The sequence below is a fragment of the Silurus aristotelis genome (genome assembly GCF_946808225.1).
Source record: "Silurus aristotelis genome assembly, chromosome: 14".
Classification (NCBI taxonomy): domain Eukaryota; kingdom Metazoa; phylum Chordata; class Actinopteri; order Siluriformes; family Siluridae; genus Silurus; species Silurus aristotelis.
In genome coordinates this window covers 6,055,715-6,076,844 of record NC_139587.1, presented here as the reverse complement: position 1 = coordinate 6,076,844, position 21,130 = coordinate 6,055,715, and positions in this window count along the sequence as shown.

Genomic DNA, 21,130 nt, shown 5'->3' with positions numbered 1-21,130 from the left:
GCAATTCAGAGCTTCCATAAATATGCGTGGACTGACAATGAGGTGATTAAGGTTACATTAAAATCCAAAGAGTCTTAGTGAAAATGTTCATTTTGGATTAAAGGTGGACTTTTTAATTAGAAATTCCAGACAATAAAGCTGCAACCTGGTCTGGAGTGAAGATAAACGAGTACACATTCAAAATATAACAGTGGAAACATGGAGGTTTGTGTTTGGGACATAATAATAATAAAAACAAAAAACACTTCCTGTCAATATAAAAGTTATTAAAAATCTAATAAGAAATATTTCATGCTGACTGGAGCTCAAAGCATGTACTACAGGTACAGTGAGCAAAGCATGTAACCATAAAACCAGGATGAAGCTCAATGTAGCATTCACTTTTAACAATTCGATAAGTGCACTGAGTCTTGGAAATTCCTCTAGGTGGACATGGTTCAGAATGCTGACCAACAGACAATTTGAGGACAACAGAATGACATTGTGTTTATCAGGGGAAAAGGGAAAAAAAGCCCTCAGGCTTGTGTGTACCAAACATGTGACAATGAATGATTTAATAGAGCAAACACTAAATCATTAAAGGACCACTGCCTTTTCTTTTTAGAGCTATTGTTCAAATAAGTGGAGTTTTTTCTAAGATAGGAATTTATGACTTTATTCATTGATTATTTATATAACCATGTCCTATTCTGTGTGTCCATGCAAACAAAACCAAGATGGTGTCAACATTTTTAGCAGCTGAGGCAGTGTTTGGAGAATTTACTCAATGGGTTTCAAAGTCAGGCCAATAAATTGATATCAGAACACTCTTTGTCTACAATCATTATGGTCCATTCTGTCAATTAGCATCAAGGCTTGTAATTCCACAGCTCAGAATGCTAGAGTGCTGACAGAGATGGCCTGCCATTCTCCCCTCATAAGCAGCAGCTGTCTGCCCGTTGATGAGGACTGTGTCAGCTGATGGACGAAGAACTTTCCAGAGTTTTTTTCATTAAATGGTTTTGACAGAGCCTGTCATTATCGTTCAAGCGTAGAGTGGTGAGGCCTGCCCCACGGGAGACCATGCTCATGCTGCGGCTCGTGCTTCAAAATTAATAAGACAATTCACACTAGAGCTGATCATCGGGGTGCTACCTCTTATAGGTAGAGAGTACTTTAGGGAAAAATCATTTAAAATAAGCTTGCTTTTTATTGTCCATGTTTTTTTATTTTTTATTCGCTCATGTCAACAGAATTTTGAAGTATTTTAAAAAAATAGGGTTGCAAACAAAAGTGCCAGTGAAATGTACATCATTCACTATAAACATCTGAATTGAATTGTTTTGCAAAAAACGTGACAAGACTTCATTAATCTGAGTTAATTACAGTTATGTTTCATCTGTTCATGACAATGCACTTCTTTTTTTTTATTTTTTTATTTTCTATGACACTATTTATTTTTTACATGAATATACAGAGAAATGTCATTATTTACGAAGTTGTGTCATAGACAAATGACTTACTTTTACATAAAAGGTCAGGTGCACAATGAGCTTGATAAAAGAAATTGTGAAAATATTTCATTGTAAGAGCCGAATGTTGAACGCAGAATAAAAAGCTACAAGTGGAACGTGATAGCTCAGTGGTTAAGGTTCTGGGTTACTGATCATAAGGTCGCAGATTCAAGCCCCATTACTGACAAGGTGTCACTATTGGGCCCTTGAGAAAGGCCCCTGTTGTATCATGGATGACCCTGTGCTCTGACCCCAGTTTCATAACATCGCTGGGATATACATCGTCGGCAAAGTAAGAACAATTCTCTCTCTTTTTATTATGGCATTTTTTTGGTCCTAATTAAAAGGCTAGTCGAATTTGTATTGCTGTTGGTCATGGATTTCTGTTACTATTACAGCCTGAAATATAACAAATTATACTATATAAATTCTAGGTTTACATTAGTAAGCCTCATATGTAAATAAAATTTGAGGCTCTAAAGGTATATTAAGGTTTTCCATGAATTTATTGCATGTATTAAAAAAAATCTGTTTATATCCAACCCAGTTTCCTGATATGTGTTCACAAAAATGTGATAATCCCGAAAACAACTGAATGTTTATTTTGTGAAAGCTTCGTGCTTGACCTATTAGACTCAAACTGCACACTCACAATATATATGTATATCTACTTATTTACTCAGTAAGTACACACCAACAACATTGGTTTCCCTGTTGTACTTTCACAAGACACACACTTGTGTCATCGTCACTCCTGTGTTCAGAAAGGTCCACCCCCCAAATAATATATGTTCAGCAGTGATCCTATGGTGGCCCCTTTACCCTGATGACATAGTGGGTGCGTCACAACTGACAGACTACAGTCAGTAATTGTACATTTACATTCACCTCTATTCATTTGCTTGACGCTTTTATCCGTGTGGCTTACAGTTGTGACAGGATACAATTAAGCTGTCGAAGGTTAAGCTCCTAGCTCAGAGAACCAAAAGTGGTAGCTTGGTGGTGCTGGGATTTGAAGTCACAACCTTACAACCAATCCTCTTTCCTCAAGCAATCAATGCTCTGCTAGTAAAACGTGCACAATATGTGACACAATATACTGTAATATCACATTAGGCCTGTACAGGACTACATACTGTGAGAATACAACACATGGCAGTGTGAAATGAGTGCACAATACAAAACAATATTCTATGTACACGTTAATGACTACACAAGACATGCATGCTAACTAAAAAAGCTAAAAAAGGCTAAGCTAATCTATGAGATGACAAATGTTATGGCTGACAGCATAAAGGTTTGGAATCCAGTCTGTTTGACTCAATAATTAGAGAAGACTAAAGGACTGAAACCCTGCTGCATCTGTCGATTTAGGAAGTCTCATTGACACTGTTGAGAGCAGACAAATCGCATTGTGGATAATGTAAAAAAAAAAAAATAATAGACCAAAATGTAATTGAAAGATGAATTGTTCCCTATTGTAGTTATATATAGAAGTATGTTTATGAGTTAGTTTTAGTTAGTTGGTTAGTTAAGAGTGGTGGATGAAGTACACAAACCATGTACTTGAGTTAAAGAAGAGATACACTAGATAAAATATTACTCCAGTAAAAGCAAAAGTGCTCCCTTTTAACTTTCACTTCAGTAAAAGTAAAACAATATTTGCCTTCAAATATACTTAAGTACCCAAAGTGCTATGCTTTATTATGGCTATAATATCATTTTTGTCACAAGACTGTTGCTTAATCAACTCAGTTTTTGTGAAAAGACTTTAATGTTACTCTTAGCACACCAATCTATTAATAGAATGATATGAATGAGCCAGACACATTGATCTTTATTAAAATTATCATCATTATCATGATTAGCACATTTCCCCAATGTGAAATGTAAATCTGCATGCCTGCCTATCTATCATGAGCCCCACAGGTGTTGTGGAAAGTTAGAGCCAGGAATTTTCTTCCATCATTTATTCTTTTCTAAATGTTCTGCTTGTTGCTGTTGTTGGTGATAAGTAGATACCACCAAGCAGCGATCAAAACAAGTTCAAAACAGAGTGCGCTCTCTAACCTATTTGGTGGATTGCTGTGTGCTAGACCAGTTAAATTTGTATTGTACCAAAAAGAAACAACTGATATCTTCAAATGTAGTATCGAGTAAAAAGTAGGATGTTTGACTTTGAAATGTAGTGAAGTTAAAGTAAAAGTCTCCCTAAAAGGAAATACTTCAATGAAGTACAGATACTAAAAAACTACTTAAATACAGTAACAAATTACTTTAGTTACTGTCCACCACAATTAGTTAGTTAGTTAGTTAGTTAGTTAGTTAGTTAGTTAGTTAGTTAGTTAGTTAGTTAGTTAGTTAGTTAGTTATAAAGAAAGCGTTAATTTGCACCGTCATTATTATAAGCAAGTAGACAAATGGCACTGTGAGTAAAAAATAGACCAACATGTCAATGAAAAAAAGTTAACCATGACTGCAGATCCAAGACCACACATATCTCTTGGTGTTTGACTTGTTGAAACTGTCCAACTGCCCAACTAAACTACATCTTAATTCCTTCAGAGTCAACTTCATAAGCAACCACATCACTCTAAAGTGATTAATCATGATATATATAAAAGGGTCTGTAATTTTAGCTCAGCTTCCCTCGATCTAATTCCTGTATTTTTAATTTGTATCAACTCTGCAGGCCTGCGCTAACTCAAACTCAATTTGACTGGGAGTGATATTACCATGGGAGTCTGTAGCACTTTTAATTCAAACTTGATCCCAATCTTAATATAACTGATAATGAAGGCAGTAATTCAATCTGTCCCCTGTGCACTGCAGCTGGTGAGTAATTAACCCCTGACAGCCTAACACAGATCATATGACCTTGCTAAATGAAAGATCCCCCAATGCACAATAGTGTTAATTACAGGTGGCACTTCAAATACAATCTCATGCTGATTATATTAGGTCATTTAAGTAAAAAAAAAAAAAAAATAAAAATAAAAACATGACAAACATAGCTCCAAAGTCTGGCAATGGGGTTAAAAGCACATGTCCCTCAGCTAGTGGAAACCCTGCCAGAAAAAAGAATGCTACTGATGTGTGGCTTCAGAGAGGAAAAAAACAAGGTCAGGATTTAAAACATTTAAATACCGCATCAGCTAAAACCAATGATGAAGGAAAACGAGGGAAGGGAACTCAAAATGGCTTTTTTGCACAGAGAAAAGGGTTCAAGAAAATGTTTTGCGGCAGCAGTCAGCATTGGTTTCGCATAAACCCAAAGGAAGAATTGCACTAAATTTGTCCCATTAGGCCATCACATCTGTATGAAGTGTACACATGCATGCACGTATGCTCATAAAATGTGTTGCATTCAGAATGTGTAAAAAAGCATGCTTTTTTGAGGGCAAAATCTCTTGGGGGGAAAAAAATTAAACAATAAAACTTTTCATTTCAGACTTTTTCATTCAGCAGAAACTCTGTCTGTAAAGCAGTTTGATCAGTAAGACACCTTTCTATCTTTCTACCTTTTATTTACGGTTTACAATCTCATCCCGCTATTAGCGCTGGAATGAAACTCGCTGATAAAGAGCACAGGTCAAGACACTGCCTTTTTTTCCTTGCTAAATAAATGCCCCTGTCTTACGGCCTTCTCGGTGTTAAGAAACAAGGGAGCATGATAGAGGGCACAGCTCTGAGCTTAGATCACTTGCTTTACAATTCCAGCCAACATCTAATCACAAGCTCAGCCCCAAACAGCAGTCCTTGCAGTTATGTCAGAAGGTCCAGTTTAAAACAGGGGCATGCAGAGCTATACTTGGTATACACAGAGTATGCTGCTGAGATTACATGAGAGCCTGCAGCATTGCAATCAGGGGATATGTTTAATCATACGTAAAGTCAATGTTTGCTCATGTGTTTTGTCTATGTCAGAGATCACCTGTCACACACACCTCTGTTTGATTTGTCCTTTAAATAATTTAGGGGATTTTTTTTTTTTTGATCTGACATGCTGCACAGAATCGGAATTAGAAAAAGCTTTATTACCAGGTATGTTCACACACACGGAATTTGACTTGGTGACAGAAGCTTCCATTGCAGGAGAAAGTACAGACATATGATGCAGACATACATAGGAATTGCACAGTAGAAATAAAATATAAAAAGTATAAGAAAAACAGACAATTAAATAATGCAAATATTGAGTTATGTTATTTACAAGTGTGCAGTTTACAAATGTACTATTCAGATTCTATGTATAAATATGTCAATTTATGATGGACAATGTGTAGTTGTTAATATTTTTATTGTATATTCTGCAAGAAAATCTGTTTTTGTGACTGGATGTTCAAGTGGACGGTGCTCTGTTGCGATCAGAGGGCAACAGTTCGAAGAGAAAGTGGGCTGGGAATAAGTGGTCCAAAGTGATTTTCTTAGCCCTTTTCATCACCCTGGAGATGTTGGGCAGGGCGGCACCAATAATCCTTTTAGCAGTCCTGACTGTCCGCTGTAGTCTCTTGATGTCTGATTTGGTAGCTAAACCAAACAGGGGTATATGGTCTTGCATAAGTATTGACCCCTTGAACATCTCATAGTATTACAACCTAGAAGTCATATAGATGTGATTTTATCGAAAGAATCGAAACAGCAAAATCCATGGTGATGAAGTAAGGGAAATATAGTTTGCAAAGTTATTCAAGAGAGAAAGGAATAAGAAAAGATACAGTCGGGGAAATAATTGTTTAATCCCCTGCTGATTTTGTGAGTTTTTGAGTCCATCTTTGAATTAATGGCAAACAATGTTCTCTTTCTCAACAAGCTAATTGCTGATGGTCTTATAGCCCATTCCAGTCTTTAGCAGGTCTACACTCTTGTCCCTGAAGACCTCTGAGAGATCTGTGGTCTTGCACATTGAGGTTAAGATGTAAGAGGTTTTATTCTGTGAAAGGTGTCTTTTATACATATACTGTAATAAGTCAATATTACGAGTACTTTCTTAAAAGGGGTAATTTGCTAATTTGGGTGTGTGGGAGTCAGAATTCTTGCTAGTTTGTAGGGGATTGAATACTTATTTGACTCAATCAAAAACAAATTAATTTCTAACCTTTCTTTAAAGTTTTTTTATGGATTTTTTTTATATTCTGTCTCTGTTAAAATTAACCTACCATAAAAATGATATACTGTTTATGTCTTTTTAAGGGGGTAAACTCACCAAATCAGCAGGGGATCAAATTATTATTTCCCAGACTGTATATATTTTTCAAGTATTGTACAGCCCTTGATTTTTAAGAATAAAAGCTTTGTTTTTCCATTGTTAAGATTCCATTCCACGTCTCCATTTGCTGTTAAAATAACCTCCACACTTATGGGAAGATGCTTGTGGAGATTTGTGCTCATTTAGAAACCACAAAATTAATAAAGTCAGGTACTAATGTGGGGTGAGGAGGCTTCTAGTGTAGTCAGTGTGCCAATTTTTGACCCAACAGTGTTTAGTTTAGTGTAGTGTTCAGGTCAGGGCTGTGAAGCAGACCACTCAAGATCATGTACTCCAACCCAAGTAAACCATAATCTTCATGGTGCTCACCTGGTGTACGTGGTCATTGTCATGCTGGATCAGATTTGGGTCTTTAAGTTCAAAGTAACAGTAGTAACAGTTTTTGAATAAGAAATATGGTGGGGAAAGGTCAGATGTCACAATACCTTTGTCAATATTGTGTTAATGAAGGTTATTATTTCTTTAAACAAAAGTCATAGCAGAAACAAAAATAATCAGATCAATTATTAGCAAGGTAAAACAAAACAGCCAGCACTTTTAAAAAGACTTGCAGGATCACCTGAAAGCAGCAGCAAGAGACCACACCCCTCTGCTAAAAGATCACCAAGTTGTATGTCTAAATGAATTAACTGGTAGCTTAGTGGTTGGAATGTAAAAATATTTGAATCTCATTTGCTAATAAATAGAATCTGAAGAAAAGATGGAGGATTCAGCAAAACTCTTTTTCACCTTAAAAAAAATACAGCCAACCAACTCACAAAAAGCATGCTTGACATCTTCTGACAATAATTCTTGTAAAAATTTAATAAAAAATATTGAAATTGCAAAATTCATTGGATCATTGGGTAATTGAAGATGATATGACAAGAAAAATTACTAGTTTAACCTAACTTTGCAAAAAGATAATTATGTCTTTAAGACACAATTATGAGTATTAGTTTGGAAAATTATCTTTCTTTATTTTTATGAGTATAAAACACATACACACGCATACTCACACACACATTATAATTATGTAATATGTGTGGGGTTTTTTTTTACCAAACTGTTGGAGCTACCCAATTGTAAATAATGTCTTTGGATGTGGTAGCAACTAGGAGTCTCAGACTTGTTCCAGCATGAAAATACCCCAGTGAACAAAGCCAGCTTTATGAAGATGGAAGGTGCTTTATACTTACAGTGGGAGAAATAATTATTTGATCACCTGCTGATTTTGTTTTTTGTTTACAAAGAAATAAGCAGTCTAGAAATTTGTTTTGGTAGATTAATTTTAACAGAGAGAGACAGAATATAAAATAAAATCCATAAAATAAAACATTAAAGAAAGGTTATAAATCAATTTGCATTTGATTGAGTGAAATAAGTATTTGATCCTGTAATGAATTGGCAAATAATCCCCCCCCCCTACACACACACACACACACACTGTATCAAATGTAGATTACAGCACACTAAACAGCTAATTAATCACAAGTACAGGGTCAGCCATGATACAGCACTCCTTAAGCCCAGAGGATTAAGTGCCTTTTTTCACAGGCCCCAAGAGTGGCAGTTTGGCAATGAGGTTTAAACCTTCCTATGTACAGTTATTGGATATGTAGAGCATATCCCAAGATATGCTTTACATAGGTATGAGTGAAAGGTCTTGAGTGCGCTGTAATAGAGATCACGTCTGTTATAGAGATCTGTAGAGACCTCAACCCTACTAAAGTTCTTTGGGATGAACTGAATCACTGACTGCACCCCAGTACTCCTCACCCTACATCAGTACCTCATTTTAGTAACACCCTTGTTTGCTAAATGAGCACAAATCTCCACAATCACACGACAAAAATCTAGTGGAACATCTTCCCCAGAAAGGTGGCGGTTATATTTGAAAAAGCGCATACAAATTTTATTGTCAGGTTTCCACAAACTTCTGTATATATAGTGTATATACACATACAGTAGTCATTATATAGACAATTGAAACAAAAGAGGTATGTTAGAAAGAATTACTGAACAATTGCCTTGACAGTTTATTAATTTATTTATGATTGTAACATTCAGTTTTTTTCTTTCTCGTTATTTCTAGCAATTCAACTTTTTTATGAATTTCTCATGAGATTATGTTCTTTAAATCCCTAGAATGAACAAAGAATGGATGTGTAGATTCAGTGAATCAAACGATATGATTTTGAAGTATTCAGACAGTCTGGATTTGTAATACTGTATGCAGCCGGTGCTTGTCTGTTATTCATTAGTGCTAAGTCTCATTAGGATCACTTGAACTAAAATTTATCTACCTTCTGCCTGCTTTCTTCTCTTATAGACTTGAGCTGCTATAATACTGATGTACTCAGCTGCTGAGCCTGTAGCTTGAGTCTGTCTTCACAAACCTGACACGGTGCAAATCAGATTTTCGCATCAGTCATCAATTCAATGCAGCTATATTCATCTTGTAATACTTTTCCCCCCTTCTTGTTTGGATGATCTGATATAATGGCTTGAATTTAGCATGAATAAACACTGATGCTGTGCTTTGCAGCTTTGCTGGCGCAGGAGTAAAATTTATACAAGTGATGACACACGAGGAATATTATGCAGCGTAAAAAAAAAACAGAAAGACAGCTTGCATGAAAAATTGTAATAAATAAATTCACTTGATAACAGGTATTTTGTCCTAAATGCCACAAGAGAAAACTTTCTCCACATGTGGCTGGAATTAAATAATGATTGGAAAATGCTTTTGATAACTTTTAAAATGTAGTCTGCTGGGGTAACAAAAAAAAAAAAAGAAGCTATTATATTGATAATAGCATCTTATTTTGATAGCATTTTTCATTTAACGTGTATAGACTTAAACAGCACACAGTTACACACAATACACGTAGCACACACAATAAAAAAATATCCTTCTTGACAGATAAGGGTCAATCCCTACAGAAAAGCCTGCTGATCAAAATCATGAACATAAAGCCTACCTAAAAAATGTATCTCAAGTATTGTACCTGTCATAAATTTGGAAACGCGTAGCCTTTTATGGTTTTCAAGGAAAATTAAAACAAATTCTTTTTGTGCATATGCAACAACTAAATCATTTAATAGTATGATGATTTACTTTTTAATTTATAAATGTACAGATGTAAGAAACAGTTCAAATATATTTAATTTCATTTTTATATAAAAAAAATAAAATAAAGAGCTTTACACACTCTCTGGACAGTTCTTTTTTTTTTTTATCAAACCTTCAGCTGAAAGAGAGTTTGCCATAACCTTGCCAAAGATGTTTTTTTGTGGTTGGATATTTCTTTCTAGCCTTGTGATCCAGTTCATCCCAGAGCAGTTCAATAGGATTTAGGTGCAGTGACCGGGCAAGCCAATACATGATTCTCCAGCCAACTCTTTGCTTTCTAAATAACCATTAGGGGCAGCCCAGTGGTTAAAATTTTGGACTTCTGTTCAGAAGGTCATGAGTTTAATCCCAGTTCTGCCATTTGTGGTATACTCTCAAGCAGGGCCCTTAACCCTCAACTGCTATGTTATATAATTGAGATAATTCTATGTCGCGGTGGATAAGGGTGTCTGCTAAATGCCATGAATGCAAATGTATATGTAACACTTACAGGGCTTGGATGTATTCTTCGACTCATTGTCTCGTTGAATGGTGAAGTGAGTTCCTGCAGACACGGTTAGGATTAGAGTTAAATGGAATTACTTGGCAGTGAAGTATGGAATTCAAGCCATTCAGGTTCAGTATTCCTTTTTACCAAGTTAACCTCCATTTAATTTTACATGCATATAGCATATTCTCCGAATATAAACAAAACTTGTGAATTAGATCATGACACGGCTGCCTGTATTTCATCTAAAACCTACAGTTAATGTTTGAGGTGCTATGTGTCATGTAATATACAAAAATAAAACGATAAATAGTCCTAGCCATATTGCCACAGCATGCAGAAACACTCATGATGCAACTGGGATTCCCCACCAAATCAATATAAAGTTAGATTAGCAATGTATTAATATCAAAATGTAAACGCTTCATGATAATCCCTTTTAGTTTCCCAAAGGAAACTATGTGTTCTAAGCTTTTCCCTTTAGGCTGTTACCAAATATATTGTGTTATTAACAATTCTTTCATTTCATCAAAAGCTGCAATTTTTCAAACCTGCCATACAAGTTTCTTGGGAATTCCTGGAAGCCTTTTAATAAAGATTTTTTTTTATTATTACTTATTTATTTAACTGTCACCCCCCCCCCCCCCCCATTAATAAATGTGCCAAACATAAAACAAGTCAATAGTGGTAGTTGCTTGGTCTTACATAGTTCATTTGCACAAGAACAAAAACACTACTGATTATTGCAGTGTTTATAATCATTGATATAATGTTCATTATCAGAATATGAATGATCTAATCCTATAAAGAATTTGCTTTGTATATCATTAACACCTGCCCTTTTATATACACTTATTCAATCAGCCAATCAGGTGGCAGCAGTGGAATGCATAAAATCTTCAAGCTTTGACCATGGAATGGTTGTTGATGTAAAACAGGATTGTATATAAATAAATGTATGAGTTTCTGGAATTTTCACACATAAAAATATGTACAATTTACATACTGTAGAATAGTGCAAAACAAGGAAGCCAACAAAAATCTAGCAAGTTCAGCAACCAAAAAATGCTTTATTGATAAAAAAAGGTCAAAGGAAAACTTCCAGACTGATTTGAGTTCCTTTCAGAGAAAGAAATCCATTCAGACTATTCAAATCACTCTTTACAATCACAGAGAAGCATCTCAGAATGCAAAAGAGAATCACAATAAGTTTCTCTACTGTAAGTCAAGATAATAAATCTGAGTATACAGATAGAAGAGGTGGATACTCATCAGTTAGAGATCTTGAAACAATGCTGTTTGGGATTTTTATCTAGTCTTCAGTTGCTGATTACAAAAAAAGAATCTAGCTATTGCAGACAATTGAAAAGTCTGCATCAAAACAATTCTACAATATAGGATCCAATGTTTGTGGGTACTTGATCAGAAGATTAATAAGTTCTATTCGAACATCCTATTCCACATTCCATCCCAATTTGCTGTTATAATAAACTCCAAGTTCTGTTACATTTTAAAGTGTGATTGTGGGTATGTGTGCTTATTTACCTGCAGGAGTGTGAGGAGGCCTGGAGTGCGGTCAGAATTCCAATTCATCTCAAATGTGTGTAATAGAGTTGAGGTCAGAGCTCTGTAGCAGGAAATTCAGGATCTTTCACCCTAACCCATGTAAACCTAATCTTCTAAGGATACAGTGCATATAATATATACAGTTATAATATATTATTATATATTATTATTATTAATATATGTATATACTTATATAATTAGCATATTACTTCTTTAAGACCTTATCCATGAACCAATGCAAATACCCAAAAAGCCACAGTTAGAATCCAGCAAAACATTCAGATTGAGTTTGGAAATGCACTGATTGCAATGTTCATTAAAATAAAATGAAAAATAAAAAATGAAGCAAATAATAAGTGCATTGTTCTGGCACACAATACTGTTTCTAACACAATTCAATGCAGTCCTGCTACTTGATTATTGCTAAAAATAAATAAATAAACAAAAATCAATGCTTGTCTGTAATGTCTATTGTGATGTTGGCAAACTTGGCTTAAAATCTAGAGCACTTTACTTCACTCAGAAATGCATTACAGTAGAAACTTGACAGCATTGTTTTGTTCTGCCATTAAATCCCCAATAAGGAATTTCACTGCATGAAATATAATAACTCCCATATTGATTTTCCTGAAACATTTCAGAGAACATTACACTCTGAACGGCCCGAGGTGTCCTCTGTGTTCTCTGGTTTTGTTTATGACTATGGTTACTTGTTACTCGCTATGCTAAATTGCCCCTAGGTGTAAATGAGTGAGTGTGTGTGAGAGTGTGTGTCATGTTTTTACTTTCAATCCAGAGTGAAACAGCATTTCTCTTGGAAAGTGCATAAAAATACTTATAGCTCAAAGCCCATATTTTACAATGTAGTCTGAATAACGTTATGCTGACATATATGGGATATTTAATATTTAGCAAATCATTTCTCTCAGATTCGTTTCTAAACAGATCTTGCTCACTGTGGGGGATTTTTTCTTTTTTTTCAACATTTCCTTTGACATTGATAATTCCATGTTTAATTACATGGTCCCTGCTTAAAAAAAGCTGAAAGGAAGTATGATATAAAGTCAGTTATGAGGTTTACCCTCTGGATTGTGTCATGTTTTAACAGCTTTTCCTAACACCGTTTGGGGATCCAGTTAAAGTTCAAATCAGTGTTAAATGCCATCTGTAATAAATATTGAAATGCTCGATAACATAGTTGACCTTTTCAAACAAAAACCCTTTAGGAAAAAAATAAAGCAGCGTGAAAAAGCATGAAATGTCATTTTTCAACATTTTTGCCTAATAAGCACACAAAATAAATCTGTATCTATCTGTATTTTTATTATATGGTTATATAATACTTTGTATATACAGTAGAGCATCCATATCACTGAAACATACTATATATAGCTGTCACCAAAGAGTTGGAGATACATTTTAAAATAAGTTTTCCTCTGAGAGGTCGAAGTCTGCAAAGAGCGATTGGATTTGGAAGTGGGTTCGAGTTGTAGAATTTGTGAAGCATGTTGGCAGATGATCCATTTGCTGCTTGTGCAGTCACATGACAAGAGCAGTGAATGATCAGATGAAATATGAACTGCTCAGGGAAGAGAAAAGACTCTACCATGGTGGTATAAAAAACAATTTCACTCAGTGTAATCTCTGTACTTACAATATTATAAAGCTAGGAGTCATAAAATCTCCAAAATCTATGTGATGTATTAAGGATTTTAAATGTTAAGATTGATAGAGTGGTGCATGTGCTTTATTGGTAAGTGGCCTAATTCAAAATTCTTAGTAAAAAGCTTTGCAATAATGTAAAGCTGATTTAATAAGAATTTACATTAAATTGGTTATAAGACACAAAGCGAATTGTAGCCCTGCCCACAACCTTGTTACTGGGTCATGTGAATTCTTATGAATGTACCGTATTGAGGCTGCTGTCTAGTTTTCTTCCTTCTTGGTTCCCCCTTGTCTTGTATCTTGCCTCAGAGAGTTTCTCTGTCTTTGATGTCCGGGATTTTGAGGCAGTGCAAAGTCTGGAGTACGATTTTTTACTGTATCTGATGAAACAAATCAAAGATATATGTCTGTGACCTCCTTTCTTTGTCTTTGTCTAAATCCACAATTGTGAATATCATCAATGACAGTTAAAGGTTGGGGAAAAACAGTGAGCGTACAGTTCTTTCTTCTTCTCCAAAAGCTTTCGCCTCTGCACTATTCCCCTGGTGTGGGAGTCTATTGTTTTGTGCATGTCAAAACAAAGGCCATTAATCAAATCTGCTTTAAGAAAACAGTAGAAAACTAACAATGAGTAGCTAAAAGTGATGACATTGCCAACTCACTGTTTGTTCTCGGCACACATATGTATGACATTGTTGCTCTTATCTAATTGACATAAAAGAGGTACTAGAATATTAATTTGGCTACTTTTCCAGTTTACAAGTTAGCCATGCATAATGAAACCCATTTTAATTATGCAGAACTATGAATATTGTAAAATGAAGTCTTTAAATAGCTTGCTGCTTGTAAACAGATATGTAATTCAGAAACACCTTATTAACTCATTCGTCATTTGTTAAAGCTTTATTCTGATCAGTTGATCAGATGGATTTGGAGTCTATCCCAAGGACACTAATTGTACACCTCGGAATAAGCCATGCACATGAAGCCAATCTATTGCTAGACCCCATGCACACACATTCATTTATGTACATCTACAGGAAATTCACCTACCAGGTTGTTTTACAGGTAAAAAGGAAAAAGAAAGCAGAGAGCTAGTAGGAAACCGATGAAAATAAGAAGTACATGCAAAATGCCACACAGGCAGTAATCTGAAATTAGTAGCACGGCCCTGAAGCTGTGAGGCATCAATACTACCTGCTGTGATAAACCTGCCACCTTCCAGCCTGCCATGCACTTCTGGCCCCGATCAAAAAGTATTGCATATTAGCCAAAATGAGGTTATTTTGACTAATAAGCAATGCTATTTGACTAAAGCCAAAATTATACAATGGTAATCAAGTGGTGCAGTGTATGACTTTCTGCCTAGATGGGTCTGCTTGAACTTTTTGTCAGGTCTCAATGTGTCGCCATGGTACTACTGATGGTGCTCAAACGATAGATGGAATATCATTTGCCAAAAGGTCTCTTTCATTGCACAACCGTTTCCTTTCGAGAGTATGCCATCAATGCAGATGAGATGAAGATGGATAATAAAAAAAGAAGGTGAGACCAGTAACAAAATGACCCGAAACTCGAAAAGGACTGCACATATACTGTATAGGGCATTGACATTTTTTTTAGTGTTGCTTTATTTAGAATTTCACCACAATTGCTTCTACATTTATGTTTCTATAAAGGGAGGCCAGTACAGACTTGTTAGACTATAAGCAACAGTCACCTGAGCAGCCCTACTAAAACATATGGATCCTTTTATTCCACCTGGTTGAGATAGACATTTGGATTATGATCTTTGTCTTATCACAATGACCACAAGGATAATTTAACAAAACCTTTACTTTGGCCATATTTTTTTTACATATGCTGTGTCATAAATACAGAAATTATTAAGAATGGAAACACTGCCTGGATGTATGTTTTATCAGTGTAATCTTTAATGTTTCCATCACAGCATGGTGGGAAGTGGTAGCTCAGTGATAAAGGCTTAGGGTTACTGATCAAAAAGTGGCGACTCTTTGGCCCTTATGCAAGGCCCTTAACCCTGTGTGCTACAGGTGGTACAGTAACAAAGTAAATGTAATTTTGAAAAGTAGCTATTTTGTTTATCTGCATGTTACTGAAGTATTTTAATTTTAGGGAGACTTTTACTTTAACTTCACTACATTTCAAAGTAAAATATTGTACTTTTTACTCAACTACATAAAAAAAGTCGTTCTTTTTTATTTATGAGTGAATAAAAACTTAACCAGTCAAACACGTAGCAAACCATCAATCAGGGTGGAACACACGTTCTTTTACGAACTTGTTTTGATTGGCGCTCGGTGGTATCTACTAAGCACGAACATACACTTCAGCATCAAGCAGGAACATTTGGAGAGGAGAAACTCCTGACTCGAACTCGCCACAGCACCAGTGTCCTTATTTGCACATTTTTTTTTTTTTTTTAAATAGTTGAATAGAAGGTGTTAAGATAATTTAATTAGATATCAATTAGTGTTTGACTCTTTCATATCATTTTATTGACAGATTGTTGTGCTAAGAGCAACATTAGTATCTTTTCACATCAACTGATTTAATTAAGCAAGATTCTTGTGCCAAAAAATGATAACAAGACATTATAGCCATAATAAATCCTAGTATTTTGGATAAGATAAGAAAAGATCAAACAAGATCAGACAAGATAAGATCAGACAAGACACACAAGACAAGATAAGATAAGATAAGATAAGATAAGATAAGATAAGATAAGATAAGATAAGATAAGATATACCTTTATTCTTTCCACAGTGGGGAAATATCTGTGTTACAGCAGCAAAGATAAAGACATGTGCAAATGTATAAAAAGGTAGAGATTACAGTTACAGTAGTATTTAAAGGCAAATACTTTTTTACTTTTACTACAGTGAAAGCTTAATGGGAGCACTTTTACTGGAGTAATATTTTCCTTGTGTATTTCTACTTTAACTCAAGTACATGGTCTGTGTCCTTTATCCACCACTGCTCCAGGGGCACTGTATCATGGCTGACCCTGCATTCTGACCCCAGTGATTTAACTATAAGGAATATATAAAGAAACAATTTCACTGTGCTGTAATGTACATGTGACAAGTAAAATGTATTTGTCAGATGCCTTTATCTAGAGCAACTTACAATGATCTTATTTATACTGCAGTTGTATGCAGTTGAGGGATTAAAAACCTTGCTCAAGGGCCCAGCAGTAGTAACTTGGTGGTGTTGGGATTTAAACTCATGACCTTGTTATATGATCCTTGATCTTGGATACCTTAAAACCACTTAATGACTTTTTTTCTTTTTCTAAATAAGAAATATTTAAGCACTTGTATGCCTATTCAGGCTTCTGTAATATAGAAATCTGATGAAGAGATTAATCAAGTAAACAAGATGGTCATCTAAATGTAAGTTCTACCTACCTACAGCTCACCACACAAATCCTACAGTCACAAGTTCAAGACATTGACTATTATAAACTACTTCCAAAGATATCCAAGTTACTACCCGTCTAAAAACTTTGTAACTAACTTTTTTCCTCCCAAGATGTTTGCCTCTGTTATCAACAGTCACCACCCACGGCCCTTCAGGTCATTGCAGTGTATTTAAATGCATTGCCTTTCAATGATTTTAGGGGTTATCACTATTCCCATGGAACCCCACATGCATAGAAGCATCTGCAGTGAAATAGTGATTTCTGAAAGCCAAAAGAAGATGCGACTTACTTTGTTCTCATTGTATTTTGGTACCTCGGATGAAACAGTGCCCTCTGATGTGGAAGGGACACCCACCAATGTAATTTTATTTGTCAGTGGGGTCAAAGCAACAGAGGGTTTTCTTCAATACTGTGAACTGATAGGGGTATGACTCTCCCGTATCTATTTATCTAACTATCTATCTGTCTGTCTATTACTCACTTCTTTATATACTTATATTATTACTTATATTACTTATATACACATAAATGAAGTAATCTATCTATCTATCTATCTATCTATCTATCTATCTATCTATCTATCTATCTATCTATCTATCTATCTATCTATCTATCTATCTATCTATCTATCTATCTATCTATCTATCACTACAGTATGTTATACTGGGCTGTAATTAAGACATAAACATAAAGTAAGACTAGCCAGGTTAATGTTATGAGCCAAACCCCAAAACACCAAAATGGGTTCACAGAGGTCAACTTAACACTGAACTCCCAACTGACAAGAAAAAGTGTTTTTTTTCCCCACTGTCCAGGAGGAGGGCAATGAAAGTCTCTGTAGAAAGAAAACAGACGGCAAGTGACAGAGCTGTGGTAACAGACCACTGAGGGGCTAACATCAACAGAGCAAACAAAGCTGTGAAATGCACTTTAGCCATCAGATGAGAATTGCATCGATATTGTTGAGTGTTTGCCCATTAATGTAAAGCCTCACCAGATCCCACTAGTGTCGTCAAGCAATACTGCCCACTAGGCAGACATCAGAATTAAAAAAAAAAAAAAAAAAAAAAAAAAAAAACATGCTCATGGCTTGGCCATGATGGCCTTTTTGGTATAATGCCATGTCTTCTGCCACCAGTAAGACACTGTTTCTGTTTTTGGTGATTCAGCATCTGCTGGTGCCAGAGGAGCTGCAGACAAAAGTACTGGACAGTGTTCATGTTCAGCTGAAGACAGAGTGTTAAACATTTTAAGCATTGTTGCAATATTTGGACAGCCTGCAGGGGTGCAGACAGAGTGTCTTTGCCTGTCTGAAATAACTACAGTCTGGTGTGCCAGGCTTAATTAGTTCCTATTTGCTGTAAATGTGTTTTATCTGCCATTTATATAGCTAAGATGTCTATTAGGAGGACAACTGGGAACAGAGAGGCCATTCGTCTAGAAGAGCAGTGAACATCCGGCCTCTGGTGACATGCTTATTTAATAACCTGAATGTTTTAAAGTCCATATGATACTTTGTTCTTGTGGAAGTGTCGTCAACTGATGGAGGATCCACAGAACCCCTAAAGACTATAGCAAAAGTCACTTAGCGTGTAATCATATTTTCTCTGTCTCCACTGCAACCAGGTAACTTTAGCTATCACTGCTATTAAATTAGCCAGCTGGTGGCACAGTCTTGAGAGGATTTGCTCATGCTGCAGAGCAGAAATACCCACCAATGTTCTTAGTTCACTAATAGCCATTTTCCTAAAAGCTATTTAAAGTCTCCTTAAACTGATATTAATGCTCTGACCAGTATTACCATTTATAACATATTCAGACCTTGCTAAAGGTTAAGCAAATTTGATTACATTTTTATTTTATCTATTGTTTGGAAAAGAAAACTTTGTCCAGCAATGGCAGTATGGCTGTTATCAGATTAGGCCAATAAGGTTGTTTTGCTAAAACAGCTTTGGTAATGACTATTCTGTTTTTCTCAAGTTCCCTAGTGTATCACACTGAATGTGAAATGTAGACCAAGGCTTGTCAGGTTGATGGATTTATTTGCCTCCTTAAATTGTTTTGCGGTTCAGGTTCACGTACAAATAATGCCTTCCCAGACGTTGTGCCAATCTATAAATTTTGGCTTTCAACATCATGACATATGTGTTTACATCTCAATAAAATAATCTGCCTATTAGATCTGAGGTAATGTTTATGATATCGACAAATTTTTATTTTTTTATTGTATTGTTCACCCTCTCACTTTAGATATATACGGATTGCATTTTCGATTCCTTTCACAATCTCCACTCTAGTGGCTTTACTGCAATTCATAGATGGAGTTTTAGATCTTATAACAATATTTTGTAATTAAGGCTTTTATTGATCGCCAGCTTTATTGTCCATTATTATAATTTTTGATAGACATTGCAATAAGGTCGCAAAATCTATAAAACTGTTTTCTGTTTTAAAAACTTACTATCTTTTCATTAAGTCAGCATAGTATGTTGTTATTTTAGATTGATGCAATCACTGACCTTTGAAACCAGGGAGAACCATGCTCCTGAGGAACATGCTGTAATGCAGAGTGCAGTTATGGTCAGGTGTGTGTGTGTGTGTGTGTGTGTGTGTGTGTGTGTGTGTGTGTGTGTGTGTGTGTGTGTGTGTGTGTGTGTGTAGAGAGAGAGTGAGAGAGAGAGAGAGAGAGAGAGAGAGAGAGAGAGACTGAGCAAAGAAAAAAGGGGCTAGATATGTATAACCATACACCCATACCGAGGATGTTCAGTAAAATGCATATTAATGTAAATGCAAAAATAGAATTTGCATATATAAAAGCACAATTTACCTGAACCAGAATATCTACAGAAAAATATACTAAATAAAACCATCTAAAAATAAAATACTGAGATCAGTGGCTCGAAATATATTTTACATAAATTAGAGATATGTGCTATATGTGTGCATTTGTTTGTTCAATATGTGCAAAACCAGTCTGAGGTAGTTGTGAAACAAGATTTCTTTCGTGGTGTTCTCCTGTACTGCCTGTAAAAAGAAGCTCCTACATTGTATACATAATAAGGATACTCAAAATAAGGATATAATGTATGCCAGTTTCCCCATCTGTTTTTATATATTCCAGTACTTCCAGCCTTATTCTTCCCTGGCTATGCTGTGCGGAATCCGGAAACACAACGATTCCAATATGGTATTTTTCACAGCTATTTGCAGCTCCTACATTATGAACTTTTCTATGCGTTGATGCATTTAAATAAAATCAATGCCTGTTAAAGGATAATAGACTCCTTGAAATTTTGGTCGAATGGTCAGAATAACTTTCAATGAGTGTCCTGGAGATAATCAGGGAAGGAAAGAGGCAGTTCTGTGTGCAAAAGTATGGACTAACAAGTGTGAACTAGCGGATCATTCGGAACCTTAACGTCTACACCTACTCACTGCTCTAGTGCCTCTGCCTGCTAATAGTTCTCACCTGTAACTCATTTGCCTTGTTTACCTTCTGTACAGTAATGCATCAGTAACTTGTTTGTGCTTTTGCTTTCAAGATGACACCTTAATCATTAATCATAATTAGTGCTATTTTTTTTTTCTTCATTCTCTCTCTCTCTCTCTCTCTCTCTCTCTCTCTCTCTCTCTGCCTCTGTATCTCTCTTTTGGTACAGGCAGTATGTTCTTTTTAATCCCAGAAATGTCCCTGTTTTTATAAACATGCTTTTGGATTGTTAGCTTCTTCTTCTTCTTCTTCTTCTTCTTCTTCTTCTTCTTCTTCTTCTTCTTATTTTTTTTTATTTCTTAATAAAGTCCCACACTCATCTTACTGTCTAACACCAAGCCACCCAAACAGAGTTTCTCTAATACATCAACATGGTGCCCGCAAGGACCACACGAGTAGCCCGCAGGCCTTTTCTAAAAATAGCTGTTTCCTACTTTGTTAAATCATTGATGATAATTATTATGAGAAATCATTAACACGATCAGTGTCTTCACATAGATGAATATAATTAATTATTAATAATAACATCTAATAAAAAGTAAATTAAGCAAATTTGTTTTTTCAGATCAAACTGAAAAATGCATGTATCAAACTGGTAGC